Source organism: Hemibagrus wyckioides, linkage group LG16 (genome assembly GCF_019097595.1).
Source record: "Hemibagrus wyckioides isolate EC202008001 linkage group LG16, SWU_Hwy_1.0, whole genome shotgun sequence".
NCBI lineage: Eukaryota > Metazoa > Chordata > Actinopteri > Siluriformes > Bagridae > Hemibagrus > Hemibagrus wyckioides.
In genome coordinates, this window is record NC_080725.1 from 730,278 (window position 1) to 757,514 (window position 27,237).

The 27,237-nt window shown below is 38.4% G+C and overlaps 1 long non-coding RNA gene across 1 annotated transcript in view; it reads left to right on the forward strand.

Annotated features, from left to right (window-relative positions):
- The window catches only part of LOC131366827 (uncharacterized), a 28,304-nt gene extending 9,441 nt beyond the window's left edge, over positions 1-18,863 (forward strand). The window contains exon 3 of the long non-coding RNA XR_009206862.1: positions 18,311-18,863. This is a non-coding gene — a long non-coding RNA (uncharacterized LOC131366827). The remainder of the gene's footprint in view (positions 1-18,310) is intronic.
- The last annotated feature ends 8,374 nt before the right edge of the window (positions 18,864-27,237 follow it).

Below are 27,237 nucleotides of genomic sequence, written 5' to 3' on the forward strand. Positions count from 1 at the left end.
TTACTGGATTTAAATGTGATGTACAACTTTGTAAATGCTCACCCTGGATTATTATTTTCAGGCCTTTAAAACTGTTTCATATATAAGTTATGCCAAATACTATGTTCGTCATTCCACATTGGCAAACATCACTAGTCAATCAGTATCTGTGTGTGTGTGTGTGTGTGTGTGTGTGTGTGTGTGTGCACATGCACAAGAGGTTGCGTGCGTCCCCATTTTCTAGGCCAGCCGTTTGGTCTGGGCAGAATTTCAGCTTTGTGAATGTGCAAATGACTTGGTTTTCTCAATAAATCCCCCCTTTGTGCTCCATCTTTCTTTCAGGTTATGTAATGACCTCTAATACCTCATAAACAACTGTGAATTGTTGTCTTTTTAAATTATTTTTCAGCAAATACAACCTAAATATAAAAGTTTCTGTATCAATGCACTGAATGTTAAATGTAAGCTCTTATCCTGGGAATCATTTCTTCATCTAAGACACTGACCGCTTCATGTCTTGTCCTGCATAATAATCTACACAGACCTACATGTCATTCAAAATGCCAAATCTGATTGTGCCAATGTACAATGTCTCCTAAGAAGCAGCACATGTCCATGTTTGAGATAGAACATTGCTACATCGTGGCTTTAGGTACAGGATGGCTAGCAAAAACAATTTCCTGTCAGTGTGGCTCCAATCTATTACTGAGTGCTATTCTTAGCCAGTCAGGCTTCCTGTAGCTCCTGCGTTTCCTGCTCACGTGGAATGCACCTCCAACAATCTGTGCTCTCTCAGATCTGGTCGACTCTTTTCATCAGCTATTTTGTGGAAACAGACAAAAGGAACCGGGCACCTTTACATTTGTTCAGAAAAAACTGCTTATAAAGAGTTGAAACAATGTTGAGTATATGAATGGAACAAATCTTTCATCATGTTGTTTAAAGCAAGTACTATGTTTAATAAAAACATTGCAATGACTCTACAGGCCAAATGAAGTGGAGGAGAAATTTGTTTAGACTTCTCACATTAAAAAATGATTTGGATTTAGACAAAAGGCTTAGGCTCAGCTAGCACAGTGAACTTTAGTATGATGTACAGGCACTTTATCTTCAGCTCCACCTTCTTTCTTCCTTTGTGTACAACTCAGTCGAAGTGTATCATATTGCAGTAACATTAACACTCACATTTTACACTTTTGGTGTTGGATGTAAGTGTTTCATAGAACAGAGTGATGTATGGATGGTGGAGTTTCCAGAAATGGAAGTCTATCCCTATACCTCAGCTTAGCTTGTTAACATATAGTACGTGAAAAATATTACAACAATGGCTTGTGGATGGATGTGCACTACATGTTTATTTATTGCTGGATTCGGAGTTCCCCGGCTATACTAACTTTGTTAATCATCACCATATACACACACCAATCAGCCATAACATTATGGCCACCTGCCTAATATAGTGTCGGTCCCCCTTTTGCTGCCAAACCAGCCCTGACCCGTCGAGGCATGGACTCCACTAGATACCTGAAGGTGTGCTGTGGGATCTGGCACCAAGATGTTAGCAGCAGATCCTTTAAGTCCTGTTAGCTGTGAGGTGGGGCCTCCATGGATCAGACTTGTTTGTCCAGAACATCCCACAGATGCTGGATTGGATTGAGATCTGGGGAATTTGGAGGTCAAGTCCACACCTCAAACTGGTTGTTGTGGTCATTAAACCATTCCTGGACCATTTTTGCTTTGTGGCACGGCGCATTATCCTGCTGAAAGAGGCCACAGCCATCAGGGAATAGCGTTTCCATGAAAGGGTGTAGATGGTCTGTAACAATGCTTAGGTAGGTGGTACGTGTCAAAGTAACATCCACATGGAAGGTTTCCCAGCAGAATATTACCCAAAGCATGATACTGCCTCAGCTGGCTCACCTTCTTCCCATAGTGCATCCTGGTGCCATGTGTTCCCCAGGTAAGAGATGCACATGCACCCGTCCATCCACATGATGTCAAAGAAAACATGATTCATCAGACCAGGCCATCTTCTTCCATTGCTCTGTGGTCCAGTTCTGATGCTCACATGCCCATTGTTGCCACTTCCAGCGGTGCACAGGGGTCACCGTGGTCACTCTGACTGGCCTGTGCAGCCCTGTATGCAACAAACTGTGATGCACTGTGTATTCTGACCCCTTTCTATCAGAACCAGCATTAACTTCTTTAGCAATTTGAGCAACAGTAGCTCGTCTGTTGGATCGGATCACACGGGCCAGCCTTCTCTCCCCACGTGAGCCTTGGCCGCCCATGACCCTGTCGCCGGTTCACCACTGTTCCTTCCTTGGACAACTTTTGATAGATACTGACCACTGCAGACCGGGAACACCCCACAAGAGCTGCAGTTTTGGAGATGCTCTGATCCAGTGGTCTAGCCATCACAATTTGGCCCTTCATCAAACTCAAAGCTCAAATCCTTACACTTGTCCATTTTTCCTGCTTCTAACATCAACTTTGAGGACAAAATGTTGACTTGCTGCCTAATATATCCCACCCACTAACAGGTGCCATGATGAGGAGATCATCAGTCTTATTCACTTCACCTCTCACTGCTCACAGTGTTATACCTGATCTGTGTATATTTATCACCATGGCCATCGCCAACGGACCATTGAATATTTTTTAATAAAAAAGCAATGCCCTTAAGTATAATTCTTATACATTTCATATGACCAAGTGACTTTTATATGACTATGTTAGTAAAATCTAAAATGTGATCGCTTGTGAAAGGCATATAAAGATATATTACAACATGTTACAAGCTGAAATTGCCTGTTTGAAGTGAAGAAAATGTGATATCATGTGAATAATAAATGACAAATAAAACCACATGTGAAAAAAAGGAATCACATGAAAAAATGTAGAAAATGTAAAAAAAAGAAAAGAAAAGAGAAAAGTCCGCATGTACAAAATGTGTGAAAAATAATGTGTGTGAAAATTATACATCATGTACAATTTAGCCTTGAATTTCCCAACAGGCTCTATATTCATGATCATAGAGCAGGCATAAAAACAGGGCATATGACCAGTGTATTGTGTGTTTTAGGAAACTACTGGTGCAAGTATGAACATGGCACAGAGTGGAGTAAATGTAGAAAGTGGGTGGGTTTGAATGAATATATTATTACAGATAGGGTGATGTATGCTGCTGTGACCTTTTATGATAACATACAATACACCAATTTTTTTCATTCATTCATTCATTCATTCATTCATTCATTCATTCATTCAGGGTCACTGTGGTGTGAAGGAGGAATATACTGTGGATGGCATCACACACACACACACACACATCTATGGACAATTTATCATAGTCAATCTGGCAGGTTGTTGGTGGGTGGGTAAAAACTGGAGAACCTGAAGGAAACTCCACATAGTCAGTAACCTGAGCTCTGGATTGAACTGGGGACAGTGGAGGTGTGAGATGGTAATTCTACCCACTGTGCCATTGTATTAAGGGTTATAATCTTCTTAAACTTAAACTTCTGTAAAGCTAAAATAATCTAAATAATCTGTTATTGTTTAGTCTGGTGCCCAGTCTACCAGTTTGTGCTTTTGGAAAACTCAGACCAGATTATCAGATATTAATTAGCTGGAACTGTCCTACACAAACCACATCCTATATTGGTCACTGATTCACTGACATTTTCAACCAACTGTTTTTACATGAAACAAACTCTTCCTCAGTCTCAGCCATGTCAGTCCCCCACCCTTTGTTTTCTTCCTGACAGCAATATGAAGCTTCAGGCTGCTTTCTAAATATGTCCCACAACTGTCATTGAACTTTTGCACTGCTCGCTGAAACATCACGGCACTCATTCCATTTGATTTGACATTGATTTCACACTGCTGAAGCATCTGGCAGCCTGACAAATACCTTTATTCCCTGCATGGCACTTGCTTTACTTGCCCAAAGCCTTGCTTGATGATGGCTGGAAGATTGAGTTCTGCTCTGCCCCGAATGCTCAATGCTCATTTCCAGCATGACACTGCAGTCCAGGAAGCGGATCCTGCCATGCCGATTCAAGCCCTACATGCAGTCTCAGCATCCACGCACATGGCCGACGGAGCTGGGACTTTAGCCCAGAATGTGTCACAGGGAGGAGTAGGGGGCAGCTTTTGTCCTGGAAACCCCCGCACGGAGGCTTCTAGGTGCATACCTTCAGAAGTGGCATTCCAACACTTGAGGGGTTGTGGTTAGAAGATTTGCAACACCCTTGCACACACACACAGACACACACACACACACACACACACACACAACAGCACACACATTTACAGATTTGCACATTGTTGACCTTGAATGCTCTGGTAACTTATAATGTCTTTTTTATTTTTTTTGGACGAGACATGTCGTCACTGATATCATTTAGCTGTCTGCTTTGCGTTCACGTCAGTCTTTAAACCACCAGTAAGCAATTTTAATCCTAGCTCTTACAGCAGATTTGTGGCCACATTTTTACTTTGAAGGCTGACGATTAGGAGAAACCAAAATCGTTACACCAAACATTTCATCCCACAGTCCGTTGGTAAGTTTGAAATAGCATTTAAATAACATTATTGTGGCTTCACCGACACTTTTCCCCTGACTCTTTCACTTTGGCACAAATATTTTCTGAATGTTTTTTTAGCTCTGCCTTCTATATATGGCTGGGGGTTTAAGCTTAGTAAAGACATGACACTGTGAACTGATTATCAAGTTTCAGCTACTATTTTTAATTGTTTGTGTGGTTTAAATGTCCAATAATAAGATCACTGCTGGATAATTAAATGTAGTGAATGGTGATAATATTCCACTGATCCACGTCTGGGGTAAGATTTGAGATGCGGGAATGGGTGGATTTGGGGAGGGCTGGGGGTTGTGGGGGTTGTCATTGTGCCAAGAACTTAGGTTATGCCAAACATTTACAGCTCTGGAGCTGGTCAAAGCATTGACTCTGATGGTATCTTTAAATTGAATGTCACTTGTCACCATGTCACTGTTGCTGGAATAGTGGCTCTGAGTCATGGATTTACATAATACTCACCTGTCATAATCGATTTGACCTAAAGACATTCAGACATATTGAAGGGCATGAAAGTCTAGACGAATGAATAAACAATACGCTTTTGAGTGTCCTGATTTCATGCAAGTGATTATCTCCCAAGATTATCCTGTGCTATGAATTCAATGAATTTTTAAATCTTAACTTCTCTGTTTATTTTCTATGTCCAGTCTCCGCTGGCCTAATGTCAGTATTTACAACTTGACATGCTTTACTCTGACCACCTTATCATAAGTAAGAAATAAAGCATGATGAGTTTTCTGTCAGGAAAATAAATGAAAGTTAAAATGATTTATTCCTCTTATACCTCAACAAAGTGCCAGTGATGTACCAGCAGAAAGAATTCAGCCTGGATCTAACAGAAATAAAGTGGCATTTATAGCTTAATGTTTCTTATGGATGTAAAGCCTCATTTTTTTCATAGCACCAAATACACACATTTCTCAGAGATATCACACTGAAAGGTTAAACCTTTCCCACCAAAAAGATTTAAAATCAGCCATTGTCAGTGTGTTTGTGTTTGAGCGGAGGAGAGACGAGGAGAGTCCGAGAGACGGGCAGGATGAATGGGAAGAGTTAAAATTTACAACACGCTCAAGATCCTATGTAACCCTACAGCCTGATTTACCCATAACCCATGTGCACACCAGCCACAAGAAAGTGTGTGAAGCTCCAAGCAGACAGATAACTGGAAGTCACAGTCATATTGTGGAAGTTTTAAATCATTTAGATTAAAAAAATAAAAAAGAAAGAAAAGAGACATCTGCTCCCACACAGCAGCATCTGGCTAATAACAGTGATGCTACAAGCTGGCCTTTAGGATCCCTAATCTAGGGAGCTGAAGGGTGTATTCCTGGAAAGAGATGAGATGAAATGTCTAAATCGTAACCTTCAGGCACAGATTTATTTGTCACAGCTAGCACTTTTGGTTCTTTTTACCAGCAGTGTCCTCTATGACAGAATCCAACCAATGAAGCATGTTTATGGAATGTTTTCTCTTTCATACAGCAACCAACCTAAACCCATCTGGCTCTATCTCCAGTGTGTTCACTAAGAAGTCTTTTTCTTTAATGTGGAATCACTACCGCCTCCTCTCAGCCTCCGACAAACAGATAAATGTCAGAGTACAGTGAGTTAAACTCTTAAACGTCTTAAACAGCAGGTTTCTCAGACAGTCGAACGCTGCAATATATTCATTTCATAACAAAACCCTAACTGTAGCTCTAGAAAGGAATCAGTTTCCAAGGTTTTAACACCAAATAGTACTGAATCAGGGCAAATGAAATGGAGTTAAACTCATAGGCTCAGCAATGTTCACAAAAAAACAGCTTTGCAGCATTTCCTTCTGGTACTGGAATCGCTAGTACCGAAGAGAGACTCCTGATGGACCGCAGTCTTAGAATAAAGGGGTTCTTTAAGTTGTTATTGGGAAAATGTTTGCTTGGGAAATATGCTGCATTGTGTTATAAGGTTCTACATAAAAACTTTTTAAAACTTTTTAAGAACACAAATAATAAGGCTATTTTTTAACCACCTAAGTGTAACTTTCTTTGCATAAAAAATTAAAAATACATGAAAAGGCAGTCATGAAAAAATAATCAATCAGCAATGTATCTCAAAGTCTTTTATTTCTCTTATTATGCACCAATTTGACAACAATTACATTCGACACAATGATTATTGACACACACTTATTAACTCTTAATAATTACGTTCAGACAAACAAGTTACTTCCTGTTATAAATTATATTATATAAGCTCTAATTTTTCTCCCTCTTGAAGTTAATAAGACAAACAAACACATTGTCATGTTATTGAGAAACCAGAAAGTCCAAACTCCTCATTCCTGAAGACTTTCCCATGGCAGAAACCTAAGCATTACATAGCACTGGCACTGGAGACTCCTTCCATAAATATGAAATAAATGTCTCTTCACTGAACAAATCACCACACCAATGAACAGACATATATAACATGTTATTTTTATTCCCTTATTATTACACGTCCCTCTGAGTGAGTTATACTATAGGAATGATACAGAAACATATGATCTGAAGTACAACCAACACTATTGTCAGAGCTGCAGCAAAATTTATCCGCTTTTATTTCACTTCATTTTAAAATGTTATCATATTTATCCAATCAGATTTGACTGCAGTATATATTTCATTTATGCTACAACTGTGATACAAACAAACAAACAAATGAAGCTTAATTGAGCTCTTGTTCCATCTTAAATGAATGAATAAGTTGATGAAGTTTAAACACAGACCCTCATCAGTCTGACCATCTGGGGAAGTTCTATGTAGATGCCCAACAGCAAAGGGGTTCCTTCCAGAGGGCTTCCACGCTAAGAAATCATCTGTAGAGAATGCTTACGAAATATTTTTCAAGAGTGCATGCATGTTTAAGTTATATTCTATCAGCTCATGGTAACCTGGTTGTAGTCTGGTTCTAAATGCATGCACATACATACATACATATAGCCATCACTGTGGGCTTGAATACAGCACTTGAGCAATCTTTCAGAAGAAAAATAACGCCTGTTTCTCCAACACAGAGATTCAATAACACCCCCCACGTCACACTTTTCCTTTCATTGACTGGAAACAATAAAATCTCTCCACAAAGCTGTTTCCTGGCCCTGTCCAAACATGGAAAATTGCCACTCCTCTCTAAATACACATGGAAAGACATTATTATTTTTCTTAAATAATAAAGGGACTCGTTATGCATGAAGAATATGTGGCTGTTGGTGCTAACACACCCAGTGCAGATGGGTTATGTTCAGAACACCTGATAACAATTGAAAAGGACTAAAAGAAAGAAAAGAATGAGTGTATAGAAACGCAGATTTTAAAGCATACAGGTATGATGAAAAAGAAAGTGGAGTATGAATGACTGACAGCTATCACACAGCATCCAGTGTACGATATCAAAGCGTGTTTATTTCAATTCATCCAGTGGATAGTTAGTACACTGAGCAGATGTCGAAACACAGACAAGATAGTCCAAACTTACAAGGCAAGGATAACATCACAGAAAAAACATGAAGAGCACAACAACGACAGAAAATAAAGAAGAAGGACTCATATTTATGCTGTGAATTATGCTGTATTCATGAAGCACTACAATAGACACAAAGACACACCATCTTATGTATTTCAAATGGTGCGCATTTCCTACAAAAATAATGGGTATTCTGCACTCTCTAAGGCTCTAAGGGCCACAATTTTATAGGGTTTTGTTTTAAATGAGTTGGTACACAGGTAAAGAGGTTCAATTACTGTCATTTTACTTTAGTTATATTTTTATTTGAAGTAGAGTTGTGTAGAGTTGTGTATGGTACATGTGAACATACAGTAACAGGTTTGGGGCCAGTGAGTGGAAGCAGTGAATAAACATAATAGAACATGATGGTGTCTAATATTCAAACAGAGGAATCATGTTTATAAAATCTATTTGTGCTGAGATCATATGATATACCATAATTGTTTCTCTCTTTTTAGACAAGGCTACAAAATGGTACAGAATTCCCAAGCTTGGAAACCTTGAATCCTTAAACACAGGGCAGTATGTAGTGAGCAGGGGGCAGTTTGTACATATCAGCATACTGGTTAAACCAAAGATGCCACTCCAAGATAAGATCGAATCGCCTACGATGTCACAATCCTAAACTTTCCAGATTATTGAGCTGAACTGAACACAAAACACCCATGAAGTGTCCTGCGATAATGCAGATACACTGTGAAACATTTGGATTTAAGAATACTTCACACTTTAAAGTAATAAAACCAGGGATAACCTTGAACAGGTTGAAGCTCTGAAGATATTGATATGATTATATGATTTTATTTATTGACATGAGGCAGGAATTAAGGCATTTTTTTTTTTTAAAAAAAGGGATTATATTGTCTGATATTTTAAAATAGTCTGTAGAGTCACATTGAGAGCGGCTCAAACCTGCCAGGTCAATACCAGCTGGAGACTGTTAGTGAATGTATATTTGCATTTACATCACCTTCTATGTTCAGAAATGGATAATGCCTGCAACAAAACAAGTTTAATTGAAATCAGTTGAACATAATCTGAGTTGCAGATGATTTCATAAGGACAAACCGGAAGAAGAGCTATCCGAAACTCTGCAAATGTGATGACTTCACTGATGTATGAAAGTAGTTTGCAACAGTGGCTAATGTGGCATCTTGATTTCTTATCTAAATGGGTTTAGACAAACAAATTAAACACCAAGATACAGATAAGAGACCCTACATGGAAAGTGGAAGTAAAAGAGGACAGACAGCAGACAGGATAAAAACTGTCTGGGAAAAAAAATTAGGCCGGATGTGACTTTAAGCATGTAACCATAAAAATGTTAAATACTTTCCATGTTTAAAAGAACAAAATAGAACAAAAGTAGCTGAAGTGTCTTAAGGGAACTTACTTACAGTCCATGCAGTGTGTTCATTAACACAAAGCTTCTGGATTTTCCCTATTTTCATGCATTAGTTTGACCATAAAGTTAAAATAACTGAGGTTAGTTTTTCCATAATCTTGAAAATCCTTAAGAAAACAGAGCAAGCAGACAGGACACAACAGAGTTTGTTGATGTAAATGGCTGGAAGATCTCTTTATCTGGCTCTCTCACATTCTCTTTATCTTTTTCTGTCTCTCACTGGCCAGACAATATCCTCTTCAGTCATGCCAAACATCACAACAGGCCAAGAAATGTCAAATCACCGCAAAGCAACATGGAAAATCAAGGACTGGTGTGTGGAACATTATTACCCATTAATCTCCACTGGACTTCACAAAACAGAATCACACATTTTCTATATGTATCCAGCAATATATTATTGATTGTCTAAAGGTTTTTAAAGTTTCTGGGTTTTTTGGCTTCTACATGCCTCTTCCTGACCTGTAACCTGACCCCAGTGCACAGATATTGAATCAATTTTTTTGTTTTTTTGCATCCTATGGCTTCTGGCTTCCTCTGTGGTATTGTGTGTATTGTGTGTATTGTGTGGTCTTATTCAAAATCTCTTCCCTTGCTGACTTTGGCATTCAGGTTCTGGCTTGCCTGAGATTTTTCAACACACCTCGATGTGAAGCAGAGGTTAAAAGGCATGCATCTCAAAACAAAACCATCTCTCTTATCACGATGCTTCAAAAACCACAGCACAGCTGCAGTGTGGCATACGCTCATATACTTCATCAACTCAATAATGACTCAAACACTTGGGTTTGAGGTCATGGGAAAGAGATTTATACCCGAGAATCCATTTTACCATTGAATATTTGTGTGGTAAAGGTGTGTGGTCATATGTTCCTTTAACACTTTTATGTTTAAATCCTGCAGGCATGAAATAAGGGGTATTTACAGTAAAATCCCAAGTTACTACAAACTATGACAGACCATCATAGACTTCTCTTTGTTCACTTTGCTGTGAAAAGTGCCACATTTCTCATTAGTATAAACTGTAACATAAACTGTGTGAGAACACAAAAGAATCCAGTTTCTTGTTAGTTAGTTGCAGTGAAGACGAGGGAGTGTATATTTTATTTTGACTTTTAGCCAGCTGTAAGGGCCTGAAAATAAGGCCATGTTGACAGATGAGAGCTGTGTATGAGATCTCAAAGGATCTGCTGTGTGTGTGTGTGCTTGTGTGTGTGTGTGTCAGTTCCTCTTCCCTTATCAGTGTGAGTGTATGCATGTGCCAAGTGAAGAAAAATGATCATCCTCTTTAATACCTCTCAAAGAATAATAACTTTAACAGAACAATGAGCACTGAACAGGACATTAATGGTGCTAGTGCACAGACTTTTGGCAGTTTGATCAATGCCATGTTCTGTTGATGTTTGATATCGCATCGAGGGTCAAGTCATGCTTTATTATTGTTCATTTCAGCAACAGATTGGGTTACTAACCTAATAGTTGCTCTAATTATAAGCCCCAAAGTAACATACAGTAAAATACAGGTTCAAGGACTGATATGGACAAGACAGTTAGACTACACAGACAGGACTATAATCTTTCTGAGATTAAAATCACCATTAATAGGAGCAGCATATCTTCCTTGGTCAGCATGGCTAGCCTGAGATACTTTAGGGAGAAGAAAGGTAGTAAGAATGCGAGTAAGTAAGGAAAGGGTTAATATGCGAACACTGGTTTGCTCTCCTCCCACCTGGGTCATGCTGAAACACTGTGCCTGGTACAGCATAGTGCCTTCATCCTTCAAAACAATGACTAATCTACACCCCCTTGAGACGAGCCGACACAGACTGCCTCTGAGGAGGACCTGCTGCCAAAACATCCAAGCCAATAATATAGTTTCCCAACTGTATCTGTGGTTTCAACAACTTTTTTTTTTAAAGGATACTATAACAAAAACAATAAGTCTGAGGCTATGTAATTAAACCCATCTTTAGAAGCAATATGTTTTTAGTGCCAACACTGGTGATATACATTCCTGTGGTTTATTGTCCTTCAGAATGTACAGATATCAGGAAGTTAGACTGTGTTTCATGTAAACACCTCTCTAAGAAAATGCCACACGGTTCCGTTAAAGGAATAAAATAGTTGAACTTACTTACTTAAGAGCTAACAGATAAAAACAGGATTATATACCAAAGGATTCATTTCACTCAGGACTGGTTTTGCTTGTTGAACTGAAAGCTTTTGGGGGCATAGCCAAAACAAATGGCAGTTCTCGTTAGGACAATTACAGCAGAAAGAGACTAAGGCTTCACATGCTCCCAGACAGTAAATCTGTTCTTCTGGCCAGACTGATTAATCTACCAACTAATCTTATTCAAATGTGCCCCCTTCTCATTTACAACAGCTAGAAATGTTTTCTAGTAGATGCCAAGTCATCTGATGAAAGGTTTTAGCAGTTTATTTTTCTCTTAATGCAATGATGCTAATTCTATAAATACTGTATATTCTGTGTTTTATTTATAATCTTCCAGTTTGGAAGAGAAAAGCATAATTGCATGAAATCATTCACTGAAAATGGATCATCTCTTTCTTTATGTGTATATATCCACCGACTCATCATTACAATCATCCAACCAAGAGGTAACTGAAGAATGATCTAGATTTTCTGCATTATGTTACAGTATATTTTTAGCTTCGCAATGTGTCTGAGAATCGGTTGCCTTAGAAATATATCTATTTATGTGAGCTTTAACTAAGAGACTGGTGATAGTAATCACATCGAGGTCTCTTCTGCGCGTACTATAACTGAAAATCCAGCTAGAGTTACTATGATCAGAAAGATTATGTTTAGATACAGTACCTTTGACCTTAGTTGAAAAAATCATCAGAATTAAGAAGGAGAAAGTTACTCAGCACCAAGAGTTTAATGTCCAATAAACATTCAACAACTCCATTAATTTCAGTAATTAGTTCTGCATAACAGCTATTCTAGAATTTTCTTGCATTCTTATATAAATTGAGCAGATGCCCAACTTTTTAAAAACCTGCATGCGTATCATTTCTGTGGAAAAGCATACAGTATTTTTGTAATAATAATAATAATTATAATAAAGCCAGATTGGAATGTTTCCTTTCCCCCCACAGCTAGATCTGAAACACTACAGCTCTAAAGTGTGGGAAGTCAGGATAGCTGATGATAACATTTCATATGCTTCACATTTATAAAGAAATTCCTTCTCATGATTCAGCATCATTTACATTTTTTACAGCTTTTTCACAGGAAGAAGTTTTAATAGAAATAATCCATCCAAGAATTTAGGGAATTATCTCTTTGTAAATACAAAAGTAAATTCAGAGTAATATGATAAGGAAATGTAGAAATAAGATATACTCCTATGCTCAGATATCTTTTTATTTCTTATCTTCGGAACAATCAATTGTTGCATGAGGCAATATACAAAGTCAGGCTCAGCAGTATTTCAGGCTCACTCTTCGACTAAAAGCATATCTGCCGGCCAATAACCGTGTATTCCCTCAGTAGTGATGACATTTTAATCCACAGACCATTTTATGAGGGTCCTGATTTGCTTTACTCTTATTTCCTTGGTTAACAAAAGCACATCTTAAACTTGTCATTTTTTCTGGCAACCTTTTTCATCCACAAGCCTATCTACATGGTGGTTCATTTCAAATCAAAGCACATGCGTGACTGTGATTGTTTTGCTTGTTGATGAGCATCAGAAAGATGCTTTTTTGACACCCGCATTAATTTAATCCATTGCTCCACAAAAAGCCTTCTGGCTAAGCTGAGTGGTAACAGATATCTGTGTCTATATAGTCATTACAAACAAAGCAATGGCATTAGTCATCAGTGATGAGTATATGATGAAAACTAGCTGGTTCAGAGGATCCAGGGCTGGAGAAAACATCATCTGCCCCTAAATGCCTTTGAAAGGGAATGCAATGTATGGTGAATGTGGAAAAATGACATCACAAAAGTGCATTGAACTGTAGAAGAACGTGAAGTCTCATCATTTCTTGTAAAATGCTAACTCTGATCTCATTGTTTACAAATGAAATTGCTAAATTAAAAGTACAGAACAGCATGATGTAATATTATGCAAGCTGTAAACAGAGTATTTCCTCTCCACCTTTGGCCAAATGCCAAGTATGATTTGATCTCATTTCAGGGAAATACAACTACATCAACATCAGCCTTTAAAGTCTAACATATAACATATTGAAAGGCCTGGACATACAGTATCCTCGATAATTTGATCATAACTGTATGGACAAAACCAGGCATTAACAGTAACACATGTTAAAAAGGTCTCAGATTTTCCCCATAGTTTAATCACCCTGCTCTGTATACAGGAGGATGTTTAAAGTCTTATCTGAAGCTTATCAAAAACATTGTGTGGTGTGAGGCCACTTTTGATGACTGCCAGCAACAAACAGACAGAAAATATGTAAATCTTCTCTATATGAAGGAAACTAGTAATGTATTGTTCTTCGTTCATATAAAAGGAAGAGGCTGCAATTACAATAGCTGCATGTTTCTATTCTGGATCCATTATGCCATGTCTCTGAGACATGATTTAGCTATGGCCTCGAATGAAACCACACTGATTAAGACTAGATATGTCAAGATCTCGTTTTTTATGAGTATGAAAACATGGTCATGTGGTTTATCACATGCAGTGAGAAAAGCCAGACATAATCCTCTCAGACTGGTGGCTTGTGGGCAAGGATGTCATAAAGTACAGGAAGGGAGGGATAATTCCAGTGGCCCTGAGCAGACAAGGAGCCTGATGGGATCAAACAGAGTGGTTCAAAAGAATTATAATCAACTATGGTGGTGAGTCCAGTGCATTAGCCTGTTAGTTGTCCCATTTCTGTTGGTGTCCTTGCTTCAGGACTTGCTTCAGATAGATTCCTCTCAAAATTAAAACTGAATAGGCAGATATTATTGGCAGTCATCATTTCAAATGACTGAAGACAAATAGACAGCAATTGCAAGAAATACCACAGTCATAAAGTCATCTTATACAGGGATCTTCTCAACGAATGCTTGCTAACTCAGCGCTAGTACAAAATGACTGACTATGTGACTAACTGCAGAAATGTAAGTGACAGACTGTGTCATTATATGACATAACTGCATTACCTATAGGTTAGTGAGACTCCATAGAGATGGCATCCATAGTGCTGTACTGAACTGGGATTACAGACACATGCACTTTTATATGCATATTTTGGAACCACTCAGTGGGCCACCGTTGCTTCATGCTCCACACTCTCTCCAGTGATGTACCATGCTCAAACTGACACCATTCTCCTGCAAGCTAGAGTCTCTTTCCATGTTGTGTAGACAAAGAATGTTTGCGGTCCAGTCATAAAGTGATAACCTACTTTTAAAAGTCTTTTAGTCCCAGTAAACCAATGGGGATTTCCACTGTGGCTGCCAGTATCAATCTCTGGATTCTCAACAAGAGCCGGTTGATCTGAAGGTTGGATCTGATTAACAAGCATAATATCTTTCATACTCAAGTGAACCAAGCTTCACCCGGGACAGGCCAAAAGATAGAACCTTCAATTAGTATGCATCTTTTGTCTGTGACAACGGGGACAAATTAAACGTTGTGCAGGTCCCCCAACATCTCAACCACTGTCCATCTTCAGTAGGGGTTTACCTTTTTGACTTGTACTTCTGTCCGAGACAAACTAACTTCTGCTGGTCAACAAGGACTGCTCAATGGATGATGTTTGTCAGCTGTAAAGAATCCCATCACTAGCCACAATGAAACAAAAACAAAACAAAACAAATAAAAATCACAAATGTGACTTAATAAAAAAGTTAGCCAGCTTTTATTTAATCAATTATGATGACCATTTTTGACCATTACTGGCATCCTGAAACAGAAAACTGGGCTTTTCTTATAACTAGAATCTTCGAAGCAAGATTCTGCGTATTAATTAAACAGTATATTAAAATGTTCTTCAAATCTTTAAAACCAATACTATTTAATATGTACCTGTGAAATAAATGTAAAAGTAACACAGCTATGTGTTTTTCAGTATAATACAATTAAGTAAAATACAATCATTTTTTACTTTTAATGAAATATAAGTGAACACTTTGACAGGTGTCTGGATGCCAGTGTTGTGTGACTCTGTGTATTTGTTAGAATAGTAATGTGTTGGTTGAGGTGAGAAGTTCATCTGCAGTATGTAATGACTACAAGATCCAGAATTCAGTCATTAGATTTCAGATCTTGAAAAATGACATCAGAACATAAGAATGTCTAGGCCAGACTTAAAATAAAAGGATATTTTAACTGAACCACAGTTAGACAGGTTTACTAGTCAACTGAGTTTAGTTATCTGCTGTTCATCATTTTCATTATAAAATTACTCTTAATTCAGTTTATATTATAATATATGAATCAAGCTTTTTCTATACTAATATAGCTCAAAGACTCAACATGTCTATATATTTTTACAGTATTATAATACGCTGTATGTGTAATGTTTGTTGCATACACCCAGCCTGACGGCATAGAGATGTGTATGCTATAGAACGTGATACACTGCATGTATGTGAGAAAGTCCATTACATTAGGTATCTTGGGTATCATTGCGTGCAAGTATTCTCCTATATTATTACACTGCCCTCTACATAAATAGCACCTATGTCAGTTTGTTTTACTACAAAAACACATGCCAGGCCATTTCTGACTAAGAAATCCAGTTCCAAGAGTCCAGTTTCAGGAAAAATAAAATATTTAGTTTGACAATTTATCAAGTGATAAGTCACCAGTACATTTTCTCAAGGAATATCATAATTCTATAACATTATAATTATAAGCTTATACGATAGATAAGTGAGACTGGTCAAGGTCACTTTCATCTTCCAAGGTCATCATTATCTCCTACTCTGAACAAATCTACCAGAGGACTGTGTGTGCTGCTTTCGGGCTTCCCGTGTTTTCTTTTGGTGTCCTTCTCATCCTGTTATGCACTCAACATGCTAACAGTAATCCCCAGGAATCTCATGACACTGTAATAATGAGAAGTGACTCTTAAAGGCTGTTATCACCTGTTCATTCTGTTATCGAGGCAGAGCCCAGACCCCGATGTAATAAGCGGTGGCTTTGGCTTAGCTAGATTGACGTGTTTGCTCTAGCTCGGCTTTTACGTCGGAACACGAGCCCTGCCGTTGCCCTTCGGCCTGAAACCCAACACCTGTGCTGCTTTTATGGGACGTTGATGAATAGCTGGAAAATGCGGGGTTCCCACCGACACAAAACCACTTTTATTTGTCCAGCTGTGAAACAAGCCTCCACTACAGAGGGATACTGTGGGGGGGGAAGAAACCTGTGGAAAAGGCGGTGGTAAGGGGGAAAAAAAAGAAGTTTCACATTTTTGGCCTCTGGTTTCATAGTAAAAGTAAACTAAAAGAAGATCCAAGTGAAAGGTCAAAACCTTTGAGGGTTTAGAAGTTATATTAAGGTATAGGTCTTAGACCTGGGTGATTTTGTGTAGAATATAGTTTAGAATATAGTTTTAAACTGTTTCTGAACATTGCAATGGTAACAAACATGTTGGTGAGCCATGTATGGATTTGGATGCTTAACCTTACAATGAGGGGGTGTGAGGCAAGTGAATACTGGACCCAGCTGGACCAAGATTATCCGAAAAAAAAAAACAGAAAGCAAAATCAGTCTCATGCATTAAAATGGACTGCTGTTGAAGTATATAAACCCATCTAGAACCCATTAGGAGCTCAGGACATTTGGATGACTAAAGACATCTGCACTTATGCAACCTGCATTGAGGTCATTTGGAAATGACATCACAACACATTGTACAGTATTGACCTGACACTAAACATGTATTTACACCGGATGTATTCTCAGACAGACTGAAGGACATAGAAGTCACAACAGTAAATTATATTTATGGCATCTGTTACAAAAAGAGGGCTCAGAATACTTCCTAGGTTAAAACCAAGGGTCTAGCATGAAAGCAATACTGGAGCTCAAATGACCTGCTATTGAACCGAATGTTATGATCATGTAAGCAATTGCAAAGCCTGTAAATACTCGAACAAAAAGGCAAATGGTGAGCTTAAACCTCCCCCTTCTTTTGTCATTGATGGTATTTCCTTTCTGTATGCAACATGGTGGCCTCTCACCACGCTAAAATAAGCCCACCAAACTATTTTTGCTACACCTCAAGTGTTTCTGCTTACTGACATTACAGGTGTGTGCAAGTGATACATTAATATAGATGCAAAATGCAGCAAAAACACCAGAGAATAATCCCATTTAATCACAGACATGACAGAGTTAAAGCATTTAAACAACTTATACTGAAATACGTTGTTTCTAATGCCCAAGCTATTAAATTGCCAAAGAAACATCTCTTATTCCTATTAAAAGTATCGATGAATATACTGTATGGAAATATTCATGTTGGAAAATCTCTCATATCCTCCTGCCATCCCAGTTATCCAAATAATATGTCCACATCTACTTAGCTGAGTAACAATCTGTTTTATATTTGCTGTCATCTTACCACCCTTGCAAGTCGCTCAGGTTTGCTGACTGTGAAGTGGTTGGACGCTTTATGTCCTGGGAAGCCTTCATGTCTGTGACCTTCTGGCTCTCCCTTTTAGTTATGATGTCATAGCTAGTCTTGCCGGAGTCCCTGCCTGCACTTTACACATAATTCTACATTGTCTTTAAACATCACATGATCAGAAACTTAATATCTTTCTCTCTCTCTCTCTACCTTCTCTGTTGAGCTATACACCCCACTCCTGAACTCCCAGTGTTTGCCAGTTTCCAGTGTGACCGCTGCCCTACCCCTGGTCAGAGTCTCGCCGCTTGATGGTGCCCACTGATGCTGTGGATGGATCTGTGTGGACCAGGAGACAGCCATGGACAGAGCCACTTGGGGACTTTCACACCATCACAGATCTGCCATTTCATCTGTCAGCCCGTGACAGCAAAGAACTAGTGTCTATAATGACCTTAGAAACTACACTGACCTAATAGTTCCTCATGGGCCATTGATTGCTGTTGTAGAAAGGACATTAATCAGTTACAGTTACATTATTTACTGTTTAGTGTCACCCAAATGAGGATGGGTTCCCTTCTGAGACTGGTTCCTCTCAAGGTTTCTTCCTTTCCATCCCAGGGAGTTTTTCCTTGCCACCGTTGCCACAGGCTTCTCATTAGGGATAAAATAGTCTAATTATAGAATTTAATAATTTATTCTTATTTCTAGTTAATTAGTTATTTTTTATTATTATTTTTCATTTTCCCCTCCCCTTTCTCTGTTTTCTTCTTTTGTAAAGCTGCTTTGAGACAATGTTCATTGTAAAAGGCGCTATACAAAATAAATTGAATTGAATTGAATTTGATAAAGACTTGAGTGTCTGAGACTGAATTTGTATTGTCCTGTCCTTGTTGGTGTGTCCAATAATTTTATAACCACAAGCATTAATTACGTATGTTAAGTAACTAGCTCAACCTGCATTCTCTATTAGTCATGCTCACATTCAGGCAGTTAGTCCCAGATCTGTGAAGTGTATTTAGTCAGTTAATTAAGCCCACAACATGGCTACCTGCGTATATTAATTTTGTGCTATGCTAAAAATATTGACCCAAATACCAATCAATATCAGAATTATTCATGTGATTTCCGGGGGGACAAATCATGAATTCATTATAAAGCCCAGCAGCAAAATAAAAGCACCACAAGTAAAAGAAACTGACTAGAAAAATAGTGGTAGATAGTGGTACCATAGTGATACACCGATCAGGTATAACAGTGTGAGCAGTGAGAGGTGAAGTGAATAAGACTGATGATCTCCTTGAATGTAAGGATTTGGGCTTTGAGTTTGATGAAGGGCCAAATTGTGATGGCTATACCACTGGGCATCTCCAAAACTGCAGCTCTTGTGGGGTGTTCCCGGTTTGCAGTGGTCAGTATCTATCAAAAGTGGTCCAAGGAAGGAACAGTGGTGAACCGGAGACAGGGTCATGGGCGGTCAAGGCTCATTGATGCACGTGGGTAGAGAAGGCTGGCCCGTGTGATCCGATCCAACAGACGAGCTACTGTTGCTCAAACTGCTGAAGAAGTTAATGCTGGTTCTGATAGAAAGGGGTCAGAATACACAGTGCAGGACGGGTCAGGGCTGTTTTGGCAGTAAAAGGGGGACCGACACGATATTAGGCAGGTGGTCATAATGTTATGCCTGAATAGTGTATAAAGTTACATGCATTAATTCAGACTAGAATAAAAACAAGATTATGATTATTGTCCTTATAATATTGCAGAGCATCATGTTTGTGAAATGCACTGTTCTTTTGTTGCATCGCATGTGATAGTTATTTGTGTTCAACTAGTGTCTACTTTTTAAGTATACAGGAGTATTAGGTATGTTCATGATTCTCAAAAGATTGTCATTTGTTTACGGGAATTAATCTGTCTAGTAACAGATCACACCACAGCTGATGTATGTAGTGTGACAGGATGCAGAAACATGCAGTACAGTCATGTGATATAATCAACAAGAGATGCACTTCCCTGAAGAGCATTTAGATTTAGCAAAACTTTTTGTTTTGTGTAAATCTACAATAGATTTTTTTTCTTTTTCTGTTTGTTAAACCTACTGTGAATAAAACAGTAACACAAAATCTGAACGCAAAAGCAGAGGTACAGGATACTCTCACAACCTTCAACGTTATTATTAATTCTGATTCATTCAGACTGACTCTAAACAAAACCTGCAAAAAAATAATAAAATAAATAAATAACAGACTACTGCATCATTATGTCAAAGGAAATGTAAAGCTGTGTTGACCAAATGCAAGAAGGCCAAGCCTCTTCCGGTGATTTCTGAGTGTAGTGTAGTGTCCACTCTCTCTCTCTCTCTCTCTCTCTCTCTCTCTCATTGTTCATTGCAGGATTCTGTTCTCTGTTGTACAGCTTTTGACTGGCCTCTCTGATGACTGTAAATCATCTTGTGGCCAGCAAAGTTTACTGCAGGGAGAAAAGGGCCCCTTTTCAAAGCCCCCTTTTGTATCTCCTTTTCTTTCCCCTCCACGCCCAGCTCACATGCCCTCCCCCATCCCTCTCTTATTTTCTCTCTTCAACCTCGCTCTGGCCCACAAATGACAAGGGAAAAAATGGCAGTTTCAGGTCAGGTCATGTAAAACGAGCATCCATCAGCCTCTTCTTTGTCTTGGCACAGAATATGGAAAAGCCAGACTACAGCTGTATTTGTGAGATAATTAGCCTTAAAATTGGAATAGGAGGCAAGTATTAAAGCTGGGGACTGGTGCTGTCCCATGTCACTCTATTTAACCTCTCAGAGATCTAAGGCCTTTGAACATGGTGACCCACAATAGAAACATATCCTTCTCATGGTTGCTTGCTAACACAGCCTTGGCTTGATTTCCAGGAAACATATCTGCTGTACTACACCACCAGGCAAGAGTCAGCCCTATTATTTTGGGCATGAAAGGGCAAACCCAAGTCTGTCATTTCTTATAGCAAATATAAAATTATACAACCCAAAGTCAAAGACGTTTCAATTAATCTGAGAAACATATGTTATAAGACAGAAACACATCATACAGTGAAGGGAAATAAGTATTTAGACCCATTTTTTTCAAATCTGCACACATAATAGCTATTGTTGTTAATGGCTTTGTATTTATAACCATGAACAAGAAGTATGTATTCATAAGCCCAAAAACAGTACTTTTTAAAAAAAAAAAAAAAAATTGATATGTATATAGACACCACAAATTACTAACATTATTACTTTGTTCCAAAGCTTTTGTTGGCAATCAGAGATTTGAGATGTCTACAGTAGGAAATAATTCCCTCTTCCCAACGTTACAAGGTTCCCTCTTATGTGCTCATGAATTCCTACATGAAAATCCTCCATAAATATTCCCTGGCATTTAAGACAGCAGATTGGCTAGCCCATGTAAGGGCTTCTTGAGTTATTTTGGCTCTATGTTTAGTGTTGTTGATGTTGAAATTTCCATCTTCTACCCAGATTTAGCCAGTGAGATTAAAATTAGATTACAGATGCACTGGGATGTAATTTCCCAATACTACATCCCAGTGCATCTGTCCATTTGTGTTTCCTTCAATGATATGTAATGCCCTAAGCCCATTTGCAGGGTCTTGGGGCATTACACTGTGGGTGTGGCATTCTAACAACCATATGTCCAACCCTTCTTTCTCCAATATTGTTCCAAAAGAGTTTGTCTAAATGCTTTTTGAAGTGCAATTTATGGCCTGTTATTCCCTGTGTAATTGTTGTTCCTGCTGCTGTCAGGTCTTCCTGCAACTCATCAACTTTTTTGATGGCTATAATTTTACCTTCTTCATCATTAATCTGATGGTGTTTTGAAATATCACTGGAATATTACCATTATATTATCAAACCAAGTGTGCTGATAGTTATGTATAATGACTTTTCCATCACTTATAAGCTTATCCATTTGGAGTGTCATTTAGTAAAGAAGTGTTGGATGAATTTAAGTGATTTTTCAGAAGAGCAAGTCCATTTCTGGTTGCTAGTTTTTGCTCACACCTAATTCTAGTAAATGATATCGCTGACTTATGTTGAATTCCATGAAACAGACAATGTCACACATATTATTTAAAGAACCCAATTTAACAACATACAAACAAGCAGATTTAGCATCTTACAATAAGACACAAAAGACCCACGGCTCATCAATTAAAGGCTTGACTCAATCAGTCAGGCCCTTGAAAAGGCAACAAGGGCCCAGGTGAGCAGGTCGAATGAGGGGGAAACGGGGGCTCTGGTGGGAGCGAGACACACAAAAGAAAATAAGAATCTGTCCCTTGATTCTTTCGCCAAGTGGAGCAGTTGGGTTCAGCCAAATCCTCAGTAATTCCATTAACTTGAACCCCACCGTGTCTCCAAGTGAATTAATAACGTGGAAGAAAAGGAACGGCTGGCAGAAACACAGGCACTTGAAGTAGGTCTGAAAAGCATGAGTTTCTTTGCTCATTCAGGCAAGAAATCTACTCTTAATGAGCAACGAGCTATCAAAGATTAGCAATAACGTTCCCTAAATTGAAAATGCATACCTCAGTTATTTTTAAGAGTTTATTTACTTTGAGGTTTATAGTAAGTTTTTTGGGGTTGTTTACTACAGATTAAGACATTACTCATCATCATGTAACTTGGATGAAGTTTTTTTGTTAATGTTTTGTGATATTCCAATGATATAACCAATGACCGATGATACCAAATGTAATCTCTGATCAATGCCCACTTTATAAAGACTACTTGTACACCTACAGATTCATTCATTTATCCAATCAGCTAATTATGTGGTATAGGCAAATGCATAAAATCATGCAGATATAAGTCAGTAGTCTCCGTTAAGGTTTATGTAAAACTTCAGAATTGGGGAAAATTTGATCTTAGTGACTTTGAACATGACATGGTGCCAGTTGTCTGGTTTGAATATTTCATAAACTACTGATCCCATGGGATTTTCACACACACACACACACACACACACACACACACACACACTAGACTAAAGATGACAGTAAATCTGTGGAAACTAAACCACTCTTTCCATCTATCATGATCAGAAATGCATCTCAGAGCACACAGCATGTCAGATATTGAGTCAGATGGGCTACAACAGCTGCTGTCCAGTTTGTGCTCCCTGTAGCCTCACATTACTGTTCTTGACTTACAGGAATGGAACCTGATGTGGTCTCCTGCTGTTTCAGCCATTCACCTGAAGGTTGCTTTTCAGCTCACTGTGGTTATAGGGAGTGGTTATTTGAATGTAATCTTCCTGTCAGTTATCACACATGCCTACATGTAGAGTGAGTTCAGTAAAATTAATATTAAATAAATGTTCCTTTGTCCATAAAGTTGATTGCATTCTGTAGATCTGCATGATTCTGATTTTCCTCCAGCTGATCATAACAAATCATCATATTTGTACAAGACCAAGACAAAATGTTTCGAAAAAAGCACATCAGCTTGTACAGATTTATGGTGATTATTATGAATTGCACATCAAGCCTCAAACAAAGTCAAAACACATCCTTGATCTTGCCCTCTGCTCTAATATGTCTATGTGCAGATAAGAGAGAGGTGTGGAAAGTCAGATTAACATCCATCCAGAGGGTCAGAGAAGAGGATGCATGCTGCCTAAATCAGCCAGATTCTGTACAACAGCAGGACTTCCTCTCGGAGCACTTCCTGCTCAGGAACTTGCCCCATTCCACTTGGCAGTCGTTTTGGAACCATTTCTTATGACAGGTCATTAAAAAAACACCCCAGTGGTGCTGGCAGATTTTGTTTTTAATATTTCAAATTGTTGGAAAGCAAAGTTTTCTAGCATTTCTGTCTCTATGTTTTGTGAAATAAAACAAATATGAAAAAAGAGTTTTTATTGTTCGCAAAAATCAATAAAAGAAAGGGGATGAACATTTTAAAAAGGTTGTGGATAAATGTATTGCTATTATTTCTTTTGTTACAGAAGGTTTGGTCTCATGTAGGCCAGCTTGCAAAAGACTTTGGATAATAATAACATGAGTTAGACTAAAAACATCGCTTGCATATTGTTATCTAACTTGCTAATGTTACCTTTTATGTACTCAGCCTGTTTTATTACACTCAACTGTATTTAGAATCAGAACGATATCTTGCACTATATTGCCAAAAGTTTTGGGACACCCCTCCAAATCATTGAGTTCAGGTGTTGTTTTTCAGGGTTTAGGCCCAACCACTTAGTTCCAGTGAAGGGAACTCTTTTGTCTTGGTATGAAACTGAAGCATTAAGAGTTCCTTTCACTGGAACTAAGGGGCCGACCCCAAACCCTGAAAAACAACACCTGAACTCAATGATCAGGAGGGGTGTCCCAAAACTTTTGGCAATATAGTGTATTATTCTATTTTGCTACTGATATGAGTCCATTACAAAGACAGGTGTGTGTATCTGTGGTTGTGTCTGTGTCGGTTCCATCCTCTTGTCCCGCACCCTCTTCGATATAGATGAAGGAAGGCGTCTCCCACGCAACTGACTTTCTCGCTTCAAATTCCAAGGAACAAAAGAGCCTACCCACGGGCTCGTACAGACAAACAGTCAGCTTACAGTGCTTCAGTGGACACAGGCTGCTTGGCAGAAAGCCACTTACTGTAAAAAAAAAAAAAAGTAAGATAAAACTCTGTTTTTGCTTTTTTTAACGAGAACAAAGAAAAGAAGAGTAACGACACCACCTCTTCAATGAACTTGTAATTAATTCACTTCATTGACCATAAAAGGTCATTGAATAATTTTAAAAACCCTCATGACATTGTAGTTGCCTGTTTAACATAAGTGGAGGCAGCTAGCCTACATTAACCTCTGTCAGTGATCACGTGGGTTCAGGGAACATTGGACATTGCATGCTATGTCCGTGATTTTGCTATGGTCAGTGACTGAAAGGCATGTGACAACAAGTGTGCGACTTGAGAACCGAATGTTACATTCACTAAGCATTATACACTCATAACTAATCCACAAGCATAATTTCCCGCCTTGTGTTTACTTTTTGGTGACCACAATCACAATGAAGGGCCTCCTACATACCGCCTGAATTCCCTTTGTTGGCTGCTTTAAGAAACAGTTGCCGGTCCAAGCAGTTATAGTTCTATCAGTATGGCATTGTTCTCATAGGTTTGGTGTCATTATCACTATAACATGGAACAAAATGTACAAGTTACACCCCAAGGTTTCTTTTTCTAATCCTCCTGCTTGTCCAGACTTACTAAAAATATTTTTATGAGCCGGAAGGGATTAAAATTACATTGTGTGAGTTGAAAGGTTCGTTAAGGACTCTAGTGTTTTCTCTTTTGTTCGTTGTAAATAAAGCATGAACCTGAATGAGTTTAATTATCATTTAATAACCACTTTTTGTTTTTCAGGCTTCACAGTGCTAATAAATGTGACTGCTCTTTTATTTAATGTTCAAGTAAAATGGACTTCATCACAAAACTGAGTACATTAAAATGGGCTGAATATTTATCTTAGAAGGTCTTTCTTCTCCTGCTCAGTTCCAAGTAAGTCAGCATTTTTCAGGGCTGCCTGTTGCCCAAGGATTTCCTTTGTTTATGGATGTTTCTGGTTTTCTTGTCTGTTTGCCTAAAGCATGTTTATCCCTTGTAATTGCCCGAAATCCCCTGTATGTCTTGAGTGGTCAGTATGCTTGCAGTGAAGGAGGAAGGCCGTGACTCAAATACATTTTTTTTCTGTTTTTTGGGGATTGGACAAAGCCAAAAAAGGAGGCGTGCAGTGATCATGTGTACTACTGTACTCTGAACAAGTTTCCAGCAAACTGATCAGTTTTCCATCATGTTTTTTTCCTGTTTATGTAAAATGTACAAGAAAAAAACTTCTTATTTTCAATATATGATTCATTGTTTATTACATATCGAGTACACATAGAGTTATGGTATACATTTAGCATTATTCATAATGTCTGACCTCAAATTACTCAAAACTAGAGCAATAACAATAACCCAGACTCCCTTTAGCGCGCAGTTCGTTTAATCAGAGAGAGTGTGTCGACACCTGCTGGAAAGAACTGGTATTGCAATGGAGTTATAACATTTATGTTGTTGTTGTTGTTGTTGTTGTTGTTGTTGTTGTTGTTGTTGTTTCCGCTGCTCCCTGTTCGGGGTCGCCACAGCAGAACATTTGATCTCCAAGTTTTGATTTGGCACAGGTTTTTATACAGGACAATTCACATTATTATTTAAAACACAAATCACTTACCGCCATGCGTTTCTGTGGCTGTATCGACAATGATTCTAGTGAACTAGTTAGGCAAAAAAACAAAAAACAATAAACATTAGTTCTCTATCAAGCCAGTTAACTAAGCCAAAAGACAAGTTCGCTAGCAAGTTAATAAATGTAATGTTTTACCATTATATTGTGTAATAACTAAAAACAGAAATACCTGCCAAGCAACCTTTAACAATACTATTTGTCATTCCAGCACTTTCATGCTAGTTCTGCTACAAATTGGCTACTACAGTTGACCTAAACAAACCTGGTTATTGATGGATGACCTGCAAAAACTGATTATTATTTGAATTAGAAACTGTATTCACTTGTTTATACATTTAAAGTTAGTCTGTATTCTATCAGTGAGCACATTAAAAGGTTAGCTGAGCCCATTATTAACTAGCTGAGTGTCTTCACCTCCACAGCCGGTGAACAAAAACATGTCCTCAAACTGCATTGTCTCTTTACTGTGGTCATGTCTGATTTCAAACAATATGTACCACAACATTGGAGCTGGCTTTAAACTCAGCAGAGGTTTATTGATGTCCATGCTTTCAAACACATGTGTGCTGCTGATCAAACACAATCACACTCATCTTCCTCACACTACTGCAGGAGGGACAAACAAATAACCCACCAGATGAATTTAAATCTAAATCTTTAGGTCTTGTGTACAGTAATGGAATTTAAACATGGGCTAAAAGAGCTAATCTCTTTGATCCAACTAGAGGGAAAAACAGCAGTACTAAAGAGGATGGAATACACACTGGAGGCCAGTCCATTACAATGCACCACACACATTCACATACTGGTTTCTAGGGATGACGTGCTTTTGGGAGGTGAGAAGAGAAAACCAGAGAACCCTGAGGAAACA